Here is a 16,763-nt window from a genome sequence, read left to right on the forward strand (position 1 = left end):
TGATTCCTGGTTAGAGGAGGGCATGGGTGAGAGATGGAGCAGGAGGTGTATGAGAGTCAACTGGGAAAAATGTCCACATTTCCCGGATTTGGGAATACCTCTCCCAACCCCTCCCTTTATGACTAGGATCGTAATAAATGGGTGTCTATAATTGATGAGGACCTTGGGGGAGAGGGGGATTAAGATTTGGAACTAAGGTCTAAGGAAGTGGTTTTCAAGGGGGACAGTTATGTCTCCCAGAGGGCAACTGGCAATGTCTGGAGACATTTTTGATGGTCACAACTTGAGAGTGGATGCTAATGGCATTGAGTGGGTAGAGATCAGGGATGCTGCTAAACATTCTACCATGCACAGGGCAGCTCCCCAAAACGAAGAATTATCTGCCCCAAAATGTGAGTAGTACCCAGGTTGAGAAATCCCGCTCTGGGGGAAAACGGCATGGTACAGACAGGAACATAAAACTATCAGGAGAGAGAATGTACTCACCAGGACCCCTAGGCTAACTCAGGTGAAGAAGAAGTTCTTAGAGAGAATGAAGACAGTGTGGGAAAGAGATGATGGGGCCGAGCAAAAGGGTGGGAAATCTGGCTGTGCCTCCTGTTTCAATGGATCCTTCTCTAGTCAATCCTAGACCAACTGATGGTGCAGTCTGCTCCACTGCTCCTGCTAAAGGCAGTTTGCATGCACCTCTTGAGAACAAAGCAGAGTCCAAAGGAGACCAGCGATCCTTGGGTGGAAATGGGGACATAGGTTGCCCGGCCTGGTAATATGCAGTGATGAAAACAGCTGAAGTGCAGTAGAGGCTGCTGTCACCCTAACCCTATACCCATGGGCACCACCTCAGGGCCCACCAGCTTGTCTTCTGACCACCAAAACCTGCATTCCTTTGCCTTGAGGCGTGCTCTTGGCTGTCCAAGTGGCTAGTTCTTAAACACCAGGGCATCAATCGCCTCTGGAGGGAGTCCTCAACTAATGCCTGAAAGGTTCTGGTGAATTAATACACTGTAGCCTGCATCTTGGGTGGGGTACCTATGAGACACACGTTCCACACTGTCTCCCAGAGTTCGCCAACGTGACTAAGCTTCAGGTGTCCACAGTGGTAACTGGTTTGATAACACGACCTGTTGGCTGCTATCTCTGCCCTGTCTGACTTACCCATCTCCAGTGGGTGTTTTCTTGATCTTCCCCCTAAAATAATGTGCACTTGAATTTTCATCTTAGGGCCTGCTTTTGGGGACAGAACTCCTATGGCAAGTGTGTTGAAGGAATATTGGGCTGGCAGCCACCCCGGTCCTCAGGTTCCTCTGATATAAGAGCTCTCCGAGTCCTCTGTTTTAGAGGGACTGATGTTTCCATCCTTAAGGTCCTGAGCAAAGAATCAGAGCTGTGGGCTCTGGTCCCACTTCTTTGAGACCGTCAGAAACACGACTTTAGGCACATTCCTTTCTCTCCCATTGACAGAATAAGCAAAACCACATCTTTTGCTTAAGGAGGGCAGGAAATGCAAACATAATCCCTATTAGTTTCAAATGCCCCTAAAGTCAAACTCCTGCAAGAACTCAGCTAAGTAACAAAACTTAACTCCGAGAAGGGGGTCTCCCTCTAGTGCTGGGAAGAGGCAAAGATGAAGAGCTGCCACCGCCATGGTTCAAATGAAACTTTAATGAATTACCGGTGGGGATTTACAACCACAATATAGCAAAAATGAAGCAGTTATTTCAAAACCCTGCTACACAAAGAAGAGGACTGAATTGTAACCCCCCTCAGGGCAATGTTAAATCATTTATCCTCCATGTAATGGGAATTCTGAGACACTAAGATCTTAAGCAGAAAAAGTCCACAGACAAGCTAGGTGTTGTGAAAGATGCCGCGGAAGCAACATGCCCAAGGGTCATATCTCTGAATGTTTTCCCTGCAGAAACTTGAACCTATCACCGAAGGAAGTCCTTGCTGTTATACAAGTTGAGGAAGCAGGCCTTCAAGCTTGGGGTCTATTTACAGTAAGCCATTTTTAAGGATGGACGTTCCTTTACAAATCCCCAGAAGTTACTCTTCTTAGGTTGTAGGTTTTTGCTGGGTTTCGTCTTTGCAGAGAACATCTACTTTGGGGCCCTGATTTTTGGTCAACTTGGTTGACGAGATGGGAAGATCTTCTATCTCAGTTCTTATGTGTGGATAGTTTTTTTGTTTTGTTTTGTTTGTTTGTTTTGTTGTTGTTTTTTTAAGGGAAAAGAACAGCAGAACTTTTCCCTGTTAGACAACCTACTCCCTTATTTATAATGCAGGACAGCAGGGCCTTGTAAGTGTATATTCTGGTTCATCTGAGGACACACGGTTGTTCATTTTAAAATTAGATTCATCCTGATTATATGAAAACAGCCTACGTGTGATTGGTCAAAACAGCAGGAAAGCATTACTCAGCACCTACTTTCTGGGCCTACGTTCTAGACTCCACTAAACTTGTAAAACACCCAGTCCCTGCCCTCTTGGAACTTGAAATCTAGCAAAGAAATATCTATTTCACTGACCAATATGAGGTTTGGACATTGGACAGTGAAGAAATATATATATAGTAAGTGACTAACCATGTAATATTACAAAGGGACAAAGGGATGAGAAGAATTGTCATTGAAGCGGCATGTTTCATCAGGGCAGGGTTAAAGCAAATTTGGATCTCAATCTTAATTAATCAGGGCAGGATTTTGGGAGTTCTTTGAATGAAGGACATTGGGAAGCTGGGTTAAAACAGAAGCAGGGAAAAATATATTATGGATTTTAAGTGAAGAAATTTGAATGTGGACAGTAGAAAAGTATTAGAATAAGAGAGAGGAGTGCCTGCTATGAAAAAAAGGAAGAGAGGTAATCAGCTTAGGCATCATATTCAATACACATGGGAGAGTAAAATGTGTGTTCAAGAGGCTGCAGTCCCAGACAGTTAACTGAACATCTATTATTCGTATTTTCTTCAAATCCTGAGGGTTCGCTAAATTCAACAATTAACCATCAAACATATCTCTTGAGATTGAAAAATGCTAGGTCACCTATAAAAAGAAGACCATTACCGATAAACACATCATAAAACTAAACGAAGAATGACTAATGATGCAAAATGATTATGGAAATTCGTATGTTAACTCCTGGGTCTCTCTCTTTGATTTCTTGTCTTTTGGGGGAGAAATCTCTCTATCTCCAGGGTGCAGGTTTACTTCAAGACAATTGATTTTACTATTTCTGCAATAATAAAATGATAACAAAAATTGTTTTCTATGTTTTGAGCACTCACCAGGCACTAGGTCCTGGCTAAGCAGTGAATAATCATTATGTCACATAATCTCCTCCACAATGCTGTGATGTAAGCACCAGTATTCTTCCTATTGCACAGATGGACGACTGAAGCTCAAAGCAGTTAAGAAACTTGCAGGAGAGACCATAGGCTAGGAAAGGGCAAAACCAGACATCGAACTCAACACCTATATGCACATCCGGCACCCCACATCCTGATCTCTCTTGCCAATGCCTCAGCTCTCAACCAGTCCAGGACCCAGGACCCCCAGCTTTTCCCTCTGCAGACACACTTAGCCAATAAGGGTAATGGCAGGGGTGGGTGTCTCTCCTCCCTGATCTGTGACAGGACTTTAAAATAAGACATTAATGGCACCCACACTGTGAGTTACCCTGAGCCCCAAAGACCCCAGTGATGGGCCAGTAACAAGTTAGGGGTTATTCAGATAATCATCTCCTCCCTATTCTGGAATATCAAGAATTAATTAGCTGGATTCTGTACCTGAGAGGAATTTATCAGGATTAACTTCTTAATATTGCAAAATTTAATCTTCAAGAGGTTTGCAAAATACTTCACAAAAATTGGCTTGTGAAGTTGAAGACAACCCCACCTACGCTAATATAAAGGAATACAATTATTTCTTTTTTCTTTTACATGTTCTCAGCATACTTATCACTGGTTGGCGTTATTTCTTAATAATCCAAAATGTATGTGTGCTTTGCATTTCCTTCTTAAAATACGACATTTTAATAATAATTAAATAATAAGGTTTTCAGAAAGGTAAAATATGCATAGGTGGAAGGAAAAGGCTTCTTTGTTCTTTTCACTTACCTCACTTTTATTATTCATGCCCCTCTTACATTTCCTTCATGGGAGGCACTTCTATAGAACACACTGAATATTTGATAAAGCACATTTATACTTTGGGAAGAAAACAAGCAAACACCCTTTTTGCTAAAAAAAAAAAAAAAGAGGGTTCCCTATTGCAGTAAGAAATGATAAATACGATAAATATTAGGAAAATTGGTATTTTTATCCAAGATATTATGTAATGAGTCATTTATTTAAACAGTCTGAAGTTCTGTAAGAGGATACCAGGGAAATGGCTTCAATACCTCTGTCAACACATCAACAATCAGCACTGGCCTCTGCTCTCTGATAGCTCTACTCTAAATTTTAGTTTCCTTTAAAAAAATCGGTACTATCAGGATTGATTGGCAAAGTCCCAATACTATGTGCATAGAATGACCCACATAGATCTATTAAGGAAATAAAAATGATGCTCAAAGACTAAAAGGAAAATTCAGGTCTAGCAACATTAAAGATGACCCCATACGAATAAGGAGGAAGTGAGGAAAGAGAATTAGGTCAGACAGGATAGTGGTACTGCACCAAAAAATAGAAATGGGTTACCTCACAGCCGTGAAGATGTTTTCATCGCTTGCCAATGCCTCCAAAAGCAGCGAGACAGTGATGTGATGAAGGCCACATAAGAATTAAAAAACAGGGTAGCACAGTATGGAAAAGACAGCTCCCTGACCACCAAATAATTCTTCTTCTTTCCCGGGGAATAGAGTCATCACTGGAAAGCTGCCACAGGGACTGTTTCCCATCCCGCTTCATTTAGGTGGGGACGTATGATTTGTGATTTATGATTTGTTTTCACCAGTGGAATTTTAGCAAAATGGTTTTGTGTCACTTTCAAGCCTGTGTGCTTCTCTACTCTCTCATCGCCTCCCTGTGGTCCGATGGAATGAAGCCAGGATCTTGGTAGCCATGAGTAGAAGATGAAGGACCCCAAGACTAAAGGCACTTGGGACTCCCTTGAATGGCTACGGAGCATAGCCACCAACCAGTCAGGGACAGCAGTTTTCAACTTCACATGACTGAAAAATAAACAGTGTTTTAGCCACTGTGTATTCTTCATTTCAAAGCGTAATGTTTTCCTAACCAATCTATGTGGCAAGAAAAATAAAGTGTCTCACTTTAAATACTGCATATAACTTATTTTTGCATGGAATTTGGTAAAATCACACACTCCTAAGGCTATAGTCATACTGCCCAATTACAAATGGCTATTGAGCACTTGAAATGTGACTAGTCAAAGTTGAGATGTGCTGTGAGTATAAAACACACACCAGATATTGAAGATTTCATGCAAAAAGTAAACATCTCATTGATATTTTTATATGGATTACAAGTTAATAATATTGTGAATATACTGGGTGAAATAAAGTATGTTATTGAAATTGAACTCACTGGTTGCTTTTTACTCATTTATCATGTGGTTACGGTAAAATTTCAAACTACATATGTGGCTCATGTTATATTTCTACTGTACTCCTGCTGGGCTACCAGGCAGGGGCTAGCAAATTATAACCCACCTTCTGCTTCTGTACATAAAGTTATTGTACACAGCCATGATCATTTATTTACCTATTATCTATGGCTGCTTTCACACTACAGCAGCAGAGTCGAGTAGTCTCATTGGAGATTGTACATCTTGAAAAAGCTTAAAATACTATATGGTCTATTATAGAAAATGTTTGCCAACTTCTGAGCTAAGGATAACTTTGAGATTGTCTAATTTATCTAGATAAATTTACTGTTTTATGACTATGGAAATTAAAGCTCAGATAAATCAAGAGACTTATCCAAAAATTTTTTACTCTCAATTTGGTGATATTGCCATAATGTCTCATTCATTCACTCATTCATTAATTCATCTTCTCCATACATTTCAATTTTGATCATTAAATAAAATCGCTATCAGTCAGAAAATCAAACTTAATACTCAATAATGAATCTCAACACACCAATGTCAATGATAATTCAATGTAGTTGTTCAGAAGTATGTTTCTGTCTGACTAGGAACTGTAGACATATGTATACAATAGCAGAAAAACCCTTGAGTAATATTCAGCTATGAATAGGCTGTGAGATGGTCTTTAAGCTTTATTTGAAAACATTCTACAGAGAATCTATCATGTAATCTGCTTTCAAATTAAACTTGAAATTCTCCCAAATGTAAAGCCATCTTGCTAAAAATATTCATTATTGGAATTAACTTAGAAGAATTTTGCCACATCTTGGAGAAAGTGAAATCTGTTCCCAAAGACATCACGGCAACATGTAACTGCCTTGGTTCCGGCAGCCATCATCTCTCGGTGGATTATTCAGAGAGTCCCTAACTGGGCTTATCGTTTTCAGTCTCACTCCCACTCAAGATCTATCCCAAATAACTCTGCTAAAATAAAAATCTGACTTGCTGAACATTTAATTTCTTCATGCTATTAAGAAAAAGTCCATCTTCCTTACTGTGGCCAGGAAAGTCTTCACCATGTGACTCCTACCTGTTCCAACAGCTTCATTTATTGTCCTCTGATATTCAAAGGATTGGGCTCCATGCAATTTCCCAAAGGTTTCATACTTTTACCCCGCTTCATACATCGGTATATGGTGTTCTTGCTGCCTGGAACTCACCGCACGCCCGACTCTGGGTTCCCACTCCACAGTGTACTTGCTCCATCACATAACTTATCAATATCGTAACCGCCTGTTGAGGTATTAATTCTACTGCTGCTACAATATCTAATATTTAGGAACACTTAACTGTGGGGCCAAACGCTACATGATTCCATTTAATGAAGAAACTGAGCACATGCAACAAAGCCAGGTGAAGCTAGGCTATGAAACCACACATTCCCACTCCTCAGCTCTCATTCTTAACTCTATACCAGTGGTTTGCAGTAGGGATGAGTTTGCCTCCCACAAGACATTTGGCAATATCTGGAGACATTTTTGGTTGCTGCAATTGGAGCATGGGTGGGGCGGGGGGGAGGGCTACTGGTATGTAGTGGGTAGGGGCCAGTGGTGCTGATAAACACAGGGCAGCTCTCCACAGCAAAGAATTATCTGGCCCCAAATGCCAATAGTTGAGGTGGGGAAACACTGTTAGAGACCAAATTAATTTCTGTAGATTGCACCAAGAGTCTCTGAGCATCTCTACAGCAAGGATTTTCAAATGGGGGCACCTGGGTGGCTCAGTGGGTTAGGCACCTGACATCAGCTCAGGTCATGATCTCACAGTTCATGAGTTCAAGCCCCACATCGGGCTCTGTGCTGACAGTTTAGAGCCTGGAACCTGCTTCAGATTCTGTGTTTCCCTCTCTCTCTCTCTGTCTCTGCCCCTCCCCTGCTCATACTCTCTTTCTCTCTGTCAAGAATAAATAAACATTAAAAAAAATTAAATGTTCACCATGGTGTCTTGGCACCTACCATAGAGTCTGGCACCCAGCAGATGTCCAGTGCATATATGAGATGATGGATGGTGGGAGGTGGGATAGAGGAATGAATCATATATGGATTCATGGATTGTGGGAGGTGGGATAGAGGTATGAATGCAGAGATAGAAAGATGGAGGGATGGAAGGATGGACACAGTCAGGATAAAAAAATAAGTTTACTCGGGGCACCCATCTGACTTAGTAGAGCACATGACTCATGATCTTAGGGTTGTGAGTTCAAGCCCCGTGGTGGGTGTGGTGCCTACTTTAAAATAATAAGTTTACTCATTTTAAGGCTTGGTTTTTGTGACAACCTCAATAAGGATAACTAAACATATATTCTTAGTTAGCAGTAAATGAATGCATGTAGAGTTCATTCTAGAGAATGCCTTCACCTTAACAACACCTTATGTTAATGAAGCTACAGAGGACAGATCAAATTAATAAGCCAAAAGCCTAGGAGGCTTTTTTTACAGAGTCCTCAGAGGGACAAGGTGTTTTTCAAAGCCCTTCTAACTACTACACTACAGGACAAATTGATATATTCATCATCCACATAGGCCATAACTGAAATTGTTTTTAAAAAGATTTTTCTGTGTAAGGTTTCCATGGTTCCTTTTTTTTAAAATTAAAGGACAAATAATACAAGAATATACAACATTATACTTCCCCTTATTGTAGCTACATTTCAGATATAAACACATTATTCTAGATCTCTATCTAAATGCTAGAATTGGAGCAGAAATTATGGTGGAGCTTAGGTGACATTCAAAAAGGTAAACAAAAACACACATGGCAAAAAGAAGCCATTCTCTGGCTTATGTAAATCAGCACATCCAGATCTCAGGAATAAAGTCAAGAAAAGATACGTTTTATGATTATAATACTTTAAAAGTAATATCAATTTAGCATAATTTTTATATCATTGCAAAAGACTTCAGCAATGGCAACATTAGTCAGTGTTGAATACAAACTCATAAGCCTTTTTTTGTGTGAAAAACATCAAGTTTCTGCTGTGGGATTGATACTGCTCCTAGGAATCAGAACTTATTATAAAATGTAGTCAGCGGTTAAAACAAATGAGACTAATTTTTTTAAGTGTAGTGCTATGAACTGCTCCTCACCACCTCTTGCACTACACTTTAGCCATTTGCGTTTTTACACACACACACACACACACACACACACACACACACACACACAGAGAGAGAGAGAGAGAGAGAGAGAGAAAATGGTGACCAAATAAGTTTTGTTACCTGCTCTCCCTCTTGGAGATTCATAATGCACACAATCATAAACACAGTCTCTGAAAAATTCTTGTGTTAAGATGTTAAACTCAGGATTTCCCAAACATAATTGATCACGGAGTAACATAAATAAACAGTAAACAAGTAAACAGTAAAATAATATGAGGATCTGCCGAAATACTCAGGAGTATGGAGAAGGACTAAAAGTTGATGACAGGGTTTTTAGCTTGGGACATCTGCGTGACGGTGGCATTTCTCACCATGGTTTGGAAGCTAGGCATGGGAAGTACAGTTGGAGCCAGAGACAAGCGCTGCCTTTTTAACTATATATAAGAACGCGAGACACGCTTGTCACAGAGGCAGAGTCTCCATGCACAGACATGCCAGTTGCTGAGACATTTATGCACACTGGGAGTGAAATTTGAAAAAGTTGACCACCCCCAGGAACATCATGATCGTTACCATCAGTCATTGTTTTTTGAGCACCTTTTCTGTACAAGCATTGTTGAAATCTGAGAAAACAGAGACTTTCCCCTCTTAAGACTCTGAGGGGAAAGGGGGGAAAAGCATATCCGAATCATCCTGAGAACCACTGAACAACGTGCATCACAACAGTCAGAATATTCAATGGGTTCCTGAATGTCACGATCATGCATTGTGCCACTAAAACCACGACTATCCTCTCCACTCTTCTCCTCACAAACATTCCTGAACCTCCAGAAGAGTCACAAAAGTGTATTTCCCAAATTAAGAAGAAGACATACCTGCTGTCAGTTTGCATTCTTTTGTCCAAACTTTTGCTTTAATCGGCTTAACACTCACGAAATTCTGAATATTTTTTATCACAGAAGAGAAACCATGATCCACGAGGCCTCTCGTCTGGAACTAAGAAGTTGAATGAGTAATTCAGTTCAGATCAATCCTTTCCTAGCCATTACATGTTACGCTCACTCAGCACATGCCCCTGTATACGTATGTTATTTTACATGGTGTTATACTGCTGTATACACACTACATATTATAATATATGTGTTGTATGCACAGATATGTAAATGTATATGTTAGAGTGTCTATCATGATAGAAAGGCTACAGTAAACTTCTGGGGACACAGAGTTAAGGATCCTGGGTCCTAATAGCAGGCTCTCCTAACTTGCCATTTGGAAGAGATATCTAAGCTCACAGGAGAGCTCAGTTTCTCACTCAATAAAAATAGTACTGCACAAGAAGACCTGCCAGCACATAAACTCTCCAAAGTCCCTTGAAATTAGGACAGTATGGACTGGACAACATGAGGACCATTCTAGCTGTCAGCTGGCCAGATGGCTGAGAGAAGCGTATGGAAATACATTACTTGTGACTCGGTGGCTTGGATATTTCCCCCCTCCCCAACTTACTTGAACATCATAATTGGCTAACGAGTTGGGGAAATTAAGGCGAAGAGTGAACATCCTTAATCAGAGACTCACTGACCTAAATAGATTCAACCTCACACTGCTTGGATACCAAGAGAACCCTGGCTGAATCCCACTGCAATATACACTAATACACACAGGCTGTAGAAACCACAAAACAATTGCCTCCTCAGATTAAAAAAATAACTTTATTTCATCTAGGGGGCCATATGAGAGAGCCCAATAAGCATATCCATTCTATCACAGCAGATACCATTTCATAATCCCTTTGTATTAATATATGCATATCGTCTTATAGGTCACTAGGATGCATGCTGACTAGTGGAACCAGGCACAAATTTTTGTAGACTGAATGGGAAATCAAATCAAATAGTCAAAATGGCTTTATTTATTTTTATTTTTTAAATGTTTTTTAATGTTTATTTATTTTTGAGACAGAGAGAGAGAGAGCTCGTGCACATGAGCACGAGCAGGGGAGAGGCAGAGAGAGAGAGAGAGAGAGAGAGAGAGAGAGAAAGAGAATCCGAAGCAGGCTCTGCGCTGTCAATGCAAAGCCTCATGTGGGGCTTGAACTCAACGAACTGCAAGATATGACCTGAGCCGAAATCAGATGCTCAACCCACTGAGCCATCCAGGCACCCCATCAAATAGTGAAAATGACTTTAAATAATGCAAGAGGTTAATTTGCCATCCATTGCTCAACCAGTTCAGACACTGGCACAAGCCCTACTAGCTGTGGTATAGATATCTAATGCAATTCAGGCAGCAAACATTCAGTTTGGGCAAAACTAAGTCAAAAGATGACACTTAATACCAATAACAGACGAGAAGGAGAAGCACCACCCCTTTACCTATTCCCATTCAGTTTTCCAACAAGTATTTCCCTGTGCCCAGGTGTCAAAGTCTTTGCTAAGTGCTGGGGAGGCCAGCATGAATAAACCCATAGCCCTTCATCACACTTTAAAGGGGGAGACAGAAATGGAAACAAAACCCAAACTGCCCTGCAAGGTGATAAGAGCTATACAGACTGAAGCAGACAGTATCAAGACCACCTGTTCAGAAGGTTCATGGCTATCAGGTCATTTTCAAGTACCTGGCTGTCCTGTCCTCTCAGATTGCTCTAGTCAAAAGCCTGGCTGAGACACTGGATATTTGAGAAAGTCGGCCTAAAGAACATGTTAACCATTCATTCCTCTAGGTTTTCTGAGCTCTATTTTTGCACTGGGGACAATCGCCAGAATCTCCACGGCTGAACCACAGTAGCTCAGGCTCCCAAAGATAAACTCCCACTGGGTTACTTTTCATCATTTTGTCTTCTGCATTTTTTATTCTCATAAAAGGCACGACCATATAAAGAACTTTACTTCGCATTCTGTAGAATTGAAGTTCAAGTACTGGCCATTATATGATTTGATATTTCATGGAAGTATATACTAGGTGCCAGGCACCATAGTAAGCCCTCTAGAAATGTTATATGATGTATCTGTACAACTTCAATGCATATCTGCCACCTCCAGGCCCCCTTTTTCCTGTTAACTTGGCTACCGAGAAGCTTAGAGCTAAATTAAATAAAGCAGTAAGCACTTAGGATTTCAGTTTAATGATCTTTACTCCTGTAGAAAATTTTGATCTTTCTTCCCCTACCATTTTCACAAGTCTTATCACTTTGTGGGATTTTCGCCATGCATTTATGCAGACACATTTCTGAAAGCCCATACTCTATAAACAAAAACACATTACCATAATTACCCATTGTCGTTTCCTTTTTGTCTCAGTTGTCAAAAGAGTTTCCATGAATAGCTAATTTGGAGATGACCCTTTGGGTATCACACCTGGGTCACTTGAAAACTCAGATAATGCAATACTTCGCACAATCATCTGGTTCAGAATCTGTTTATGAAAGTGTGAAAGGAGGTAAAGGGGGAAAGTTAAATGACTTCACTTACAACACAGCGTAACCAAATGTCCAAATTTGGAAATTTGGTTATTTCCAAATCTACCCCCAAGGGCGATTTCAATCTTGTATTGTATCCTGACAGTCCCATTTTGCCCCTTCCCCAGGAACTGCTACTTGTGTAGACCAGCTTACACCACAACACGCCCTTGGTCCCCTTAGGGCTGCCAAGGCCAGAGGCACTGCCAGAACCTGCTGAGTGAGAAGGCACTGCTATCATCCAGTGATGTCGGTTCCCTGGAATTTCACTCTTAGCACTGACAATGCCTCTGGAACTCATAAAGATTCTGCTGATACCCAGAGAGTTGAAGGTCAGTGTCTTCAGGGAATATGGGTAACCTGTTAAGGCAAACTGCTGAGGATTTGCATGTACTCAAGGCAAATGCCCCCAGGAAGAACTTGCAGAAATAATCCTCTGCAATGTCACTATATAGAATAGAATGGGGCTAGCTTTCATCTCAAAAAAAAAAAAAAAAAAAAAAAAAGGGTGGGGGGAAAGAGAGATAAAGATGGAACCATATATTCATGGCAAACACATATACGCAGGCACAAGTCTTGACATACCCAGTTGGTACCCACTCAGGTTGCTTAGTCACATATTTTTAGGAAGACAGTGTTTGGGTGCAACCATTGCTTTATTTAGCCAAGATTTATCCAGCTCCTACTGCGTGCCAAGCACTGTTTAAGACACAGGAGAATCAAGAGTTAATGAGGCAGTCAAGACTCTTTTCTCCTGGACTCTACATTCTAGACGGGTATTCAACAAGTACCAAATGAAATGACAATTCAGATTGCAAAGAAGACCAAGCGATGGGGGGGTTGGGGAAGAAACTAAAAACAGTATGATGGTTCTGAGAAAGAATGAGTCAAGTGGTCACAGAAGGGCTTTTTAAGAAGTTGACACATAATCTTACACTAGAATGACAAAAAGGAGTTCAAGAAACCAATCGCCTCACTCGGATTTCTACCAAAAGGATAAGCTTGCTAAAACAAACACACAAACAAACAAACACCAAACTTGCAATCCCACGGGTGGCTCCACACATGCCATGCTTCAAACAACTTCAAAAATTCCAGGAAAGGATAGGAATCCACAACTCTCTCTTCTCTTAAGGAAATTTTAAGAAATTACCTTTTCCCAAAAGATGTTAGATTAAAAGGCAGTTGTCTTAATTCATCACTATGACAGAATAAAGAGGCTAAAAGGAGAGAGATGGAATGCTTATTCCTCTTATAAAGCCAGTTAGTCTATAAAACAACATTCCAATGTCAATAAAATTATGCCTTTGCATTATAATGCCAACAGGAATTGCTTCATTAAAAAAATAGTTCAATAGCTATATTTAGTAGAACTTACTCTCACTAAAAAAGAAAAGCAAATCATATCTACTACCAGATGGTCCCACTTCCAATATATATATAACTTTGAAATTCATTAAAAATAAGATTTTGACAGTATCCATTCAACGTGTACAAATAATAAATGATTGTTCACCCATGTCTTCCCATATATTACCTTCAAAAAATCACTGACTATTGAATTTCTGTTAGACTCGATTAAAACCCTTAGCCAACTGGCGTGAAAACTCCTAAAAATATCCACGGCTCAGAATACTTTTCATCAAAACACCTTTTTCTTTAATGTTTCCTAGTCTCTGACTAGTTTCAGAATAAGAAAGGTAAGCAGAAGTGAATTAGGGAGCAGATCAGTCACCAGTGAATATTCAGAATGAATCATGGAATATGTGAACTAAAATGCAATTTTTATTACTTTGTAATCTAGCACATGCTATATATTATTACAATGTAAATAGGCAGCATAAACTAGAACAAGGCCAAATAATGTAAAGATATTGCTCAACAGGTCTACGGGATCCAATGCTTTTACCATTATAAAAATTGCTGGGCTCTGTCATCAATACACCATCCAAGGAAGGCTTAGTTTTTGAACTCCAAAACTGGTCTTTAAAACTGCATCTCACTAGCACCTAAGACCAGTAACAGGCTACAAGGAAGACTTTGTTTCAAATTTATTTACTGATGAGTAGGCACAGTGTTTCAATCTTCACAAAATCTGAACGTGTGTGGAGACGGGAGGGCGGAGAGTGTTCAACTTGTTTGTTCAGGTTCACTCTTTTTCTTTGCTTCGGCTTAGGAATTGTTATGCTTCTAGACTCTTTTTGTAAAATTTCCCATTTGGGGACAAGTATACACTTAACCTTTAATAAATTAAAAAAACAACAACGACAACAACATCCTATGTGCCCTCCCCTCCAACAAATCAGAAGGCTTAAGAATTAGCACTAATAATCCTACAATGGTCATTGGGAAATCCTCCTCCAAAATGACAACTGCAGCTAAGAAGGACGCGATCTACTAGGGTTAAAAAACAAAAAAACAAAAACCAAAAAACAACTCCCCCAAATGAGTCCTCCTCGGAAGGGGGCTGGAGGCCCGGGGGAGGAGAGCGCAGCTGGCACAACTCCTGGTTACCAGAACCAACTCGAGGCGACCCAGAGGAAGATGCTGCGTCAAAAGAAGAGCGAGGCGAAGAAGCGCGCGACCCAGCAGGGAGGCGAAATCGCCACCGAGTCCCCGAGGAGGCGGGGAGAAGCCAAGCCGCCAGGCACCGGCCACGGCGCACGCCAACATTCAAGATTATTCTCCCTTCCAAACCCCGGAGTTCCGGAGCAGGAGAAAAAGGGGGATGGGGGGCACCCACAGTCCCTTTAAACCGCCTCCCCGCTCCCCGCCCCCCCCCCCGGGTGTCTGCCAACCTTTTCCGAACCCCCGTGTCACAGAACTTCCTCATCATGGAAACTTCCACTCGGTTCGGCGCTAAGGATGCCAAACTCCATTTCACAAGGAGCCTGTCAACAGCTGGGCTTGGGGGTTTGAGGAACAGAGCGGCTGCGATTGGAGGGGGCCCCCAGACACCCTGCTCCGCCACTGCCCACGCTGGGGCTCCCCGACTGCCGCCGCGCGGTGCCGGAGCACGAGGGGCACCTCCTCCCGGACCCGGGGTGCAGAAGCCCCGCGGAGGCAGGTAACACGGCGGCTGACACCCTCCACCCACGCCCGCCCGCGCGCCCGGCTTCGCCGCCCGCACCCCTCAGGCTCCCGCGACACCCCCGCCGCCAGCCGGCCCACCCTTCTGGACAGTCGGAACTGCCGCCCCCTCCCCCCCTCCCCCCCACGCCCCCGCCTCCGCGCGGTCCTCTCGCCAAATTACCAGTGCCCTCCAGACGGTTGGGTTGAGCGCCCCTGCCCGGGGAAGGCAGCCTGCGGGCGCTTGCCCCGAGCCCGGGGAACAGAAGGTCTCCTTTCCAAGCGCACTCACATTATTCATGCAAAGTTAATCCCCGCCGCGTCACGGCCGCCCGCCCGAGGATGTGCGCCTTCCTTGGCCAAGCCCCGCAGTCTCCACCCTCCTCCGCCCCCTCCTCCCGGCGGCGGGGTCCCGGGGAGCGCCGGCGACGGGACGTCGCGCGAGTCCTGCAAAATGTCAACTCCTTGGGCGAAGAGAGGCGGCCGCCGCCAGGGCCGCGCCGGCCCTCCCCGGCCACTCCACTTTTATAGGCGTAGGAAGCGAGTGTGGTCCGGGCACCGGAGTCCCCGCCTCTCCGGGCCCCCCTCGCACCCGGCCCGCCCCGGCCCGCTCCCGGGGCACTGCCTTACTCCGGGCCCGGGGCGCCCGCGCCGCGCCGCGTCCGCGAACCGGTGACCTGGTTTCCCCTCCAACCCTCGCGGCGGTCCTACTCGCGCGGCGGCGGCGGCCAAGAGCAAGCAAACCCGGCTCCGCCAGGGGCGCAGCGAGGAAATGGCCTCCCAGACGCTCGCGCCGCCGCCGCCGCCGCCGCCGCCGCCGCCGCCGCCCAGGGGCCGCCAGGATGGCACCCGACGCCCCCCGCCGGGCTCCGGGGGGGGGGGCGCTCAGAAGTGTCCGCCGCTGGGCGCTCGCGGACCCCTACCCCGCAGCCCACGCGCGCACCGCCCCAGGCCGGCCGCCTCCGCACCTGCCTCCCCAGGTTCGGGCGCTCCCTCTCCTCCCAGTCCCGGCCGTGCCCTCCTCCCAGGGTGCCCTTCCCAGGGTGGCGATGTTGCGGCGGTTTAGGCGGCCGCGCGTCCACCCACCCGGCGGCTTGCGCACCGAGGTTCGGGTTTGGACGTCATTCCTCTGGTAGGCGAAGAGGAAGAAACGGGGGACGAGTGACAAGGAGGCGGGGGGACCTTCCAGAAGCACGGGCTTTTCTCTGCCCCGAAGGACCAGTGTGACCCCTGCCAGCGCGCTCCTCTCCCTTTTTTCCAAACCACTTGTGGCGCGTGTCCGGCGGACAGAGCGCTCCGGCTCCTCCTGGGGCCTCCCACGGGCCGGGCTGTCTGGAGTTCCCTTCACATCACCCGGCCCCCGCCTCCCTGCTCCCTCCCCCCTCCCCCATAATTTGGAAAATACCTGGCCTGCTTTTGAGGGAGACACCCCTCCGCATAATTATGCATATCCTGGGAGATGTGTGCAGAGTTGAGACACTCCACAGGTTCCAGAAGGGCTGCCCTATTAATTTGCCTTGGCCCTGGGTATGT

At 44.0% G+C, this 16,763-nt stretch overlaps 1 protein-coding gene across 9 annotated transcripts in view; it reads right to left on the minus strand.

Moving 5' to 3' along the window:
* Positions 1-16,275, minus strand: part of THRB (thyroid hormone receptor beta) — a 385,312-nt gene extending 369,037 nt beyond the window's left edge. For 6 of the 9 annotated variants that reach the window (XM_053903859.1, XM_019422930.2, XM_053903858.1 and 3 more), the window contains exon 1: positions 15,415-15,543. The gene's annotated coding sequence lies outside the window, so the exon portion shown is untranslated. Of the gene's footprint in view, positions 1-15,414; positions 15,630-15,860; positions 15,978-16,198 lie in introns of those variants that run through there. The other 3 variants (XM_019422929.2, XM_019422927.2, XM_019422926.2) reach the window with 3 other exon arrangements.
* Between the last annotated feature and the right edge of the window lie 488 nt (positions 16,276-16,763).

The sequence above is a fragment of the Panthera pardus genome, unplaced genomic scaffold (genome assembly GCF_024362965.1).
Source record: "Panthera pardus isolate Hobbes unplaced genomic scaffold, ASM2436296v1 HiC_scaffold_16, whole genome shotgun sequence".
Lineage (NCBI taxonomy): Eukaryota > Metazoa > Chordata > Mammalia > Carnivora > Felidae > Panthera > Panthera pardus.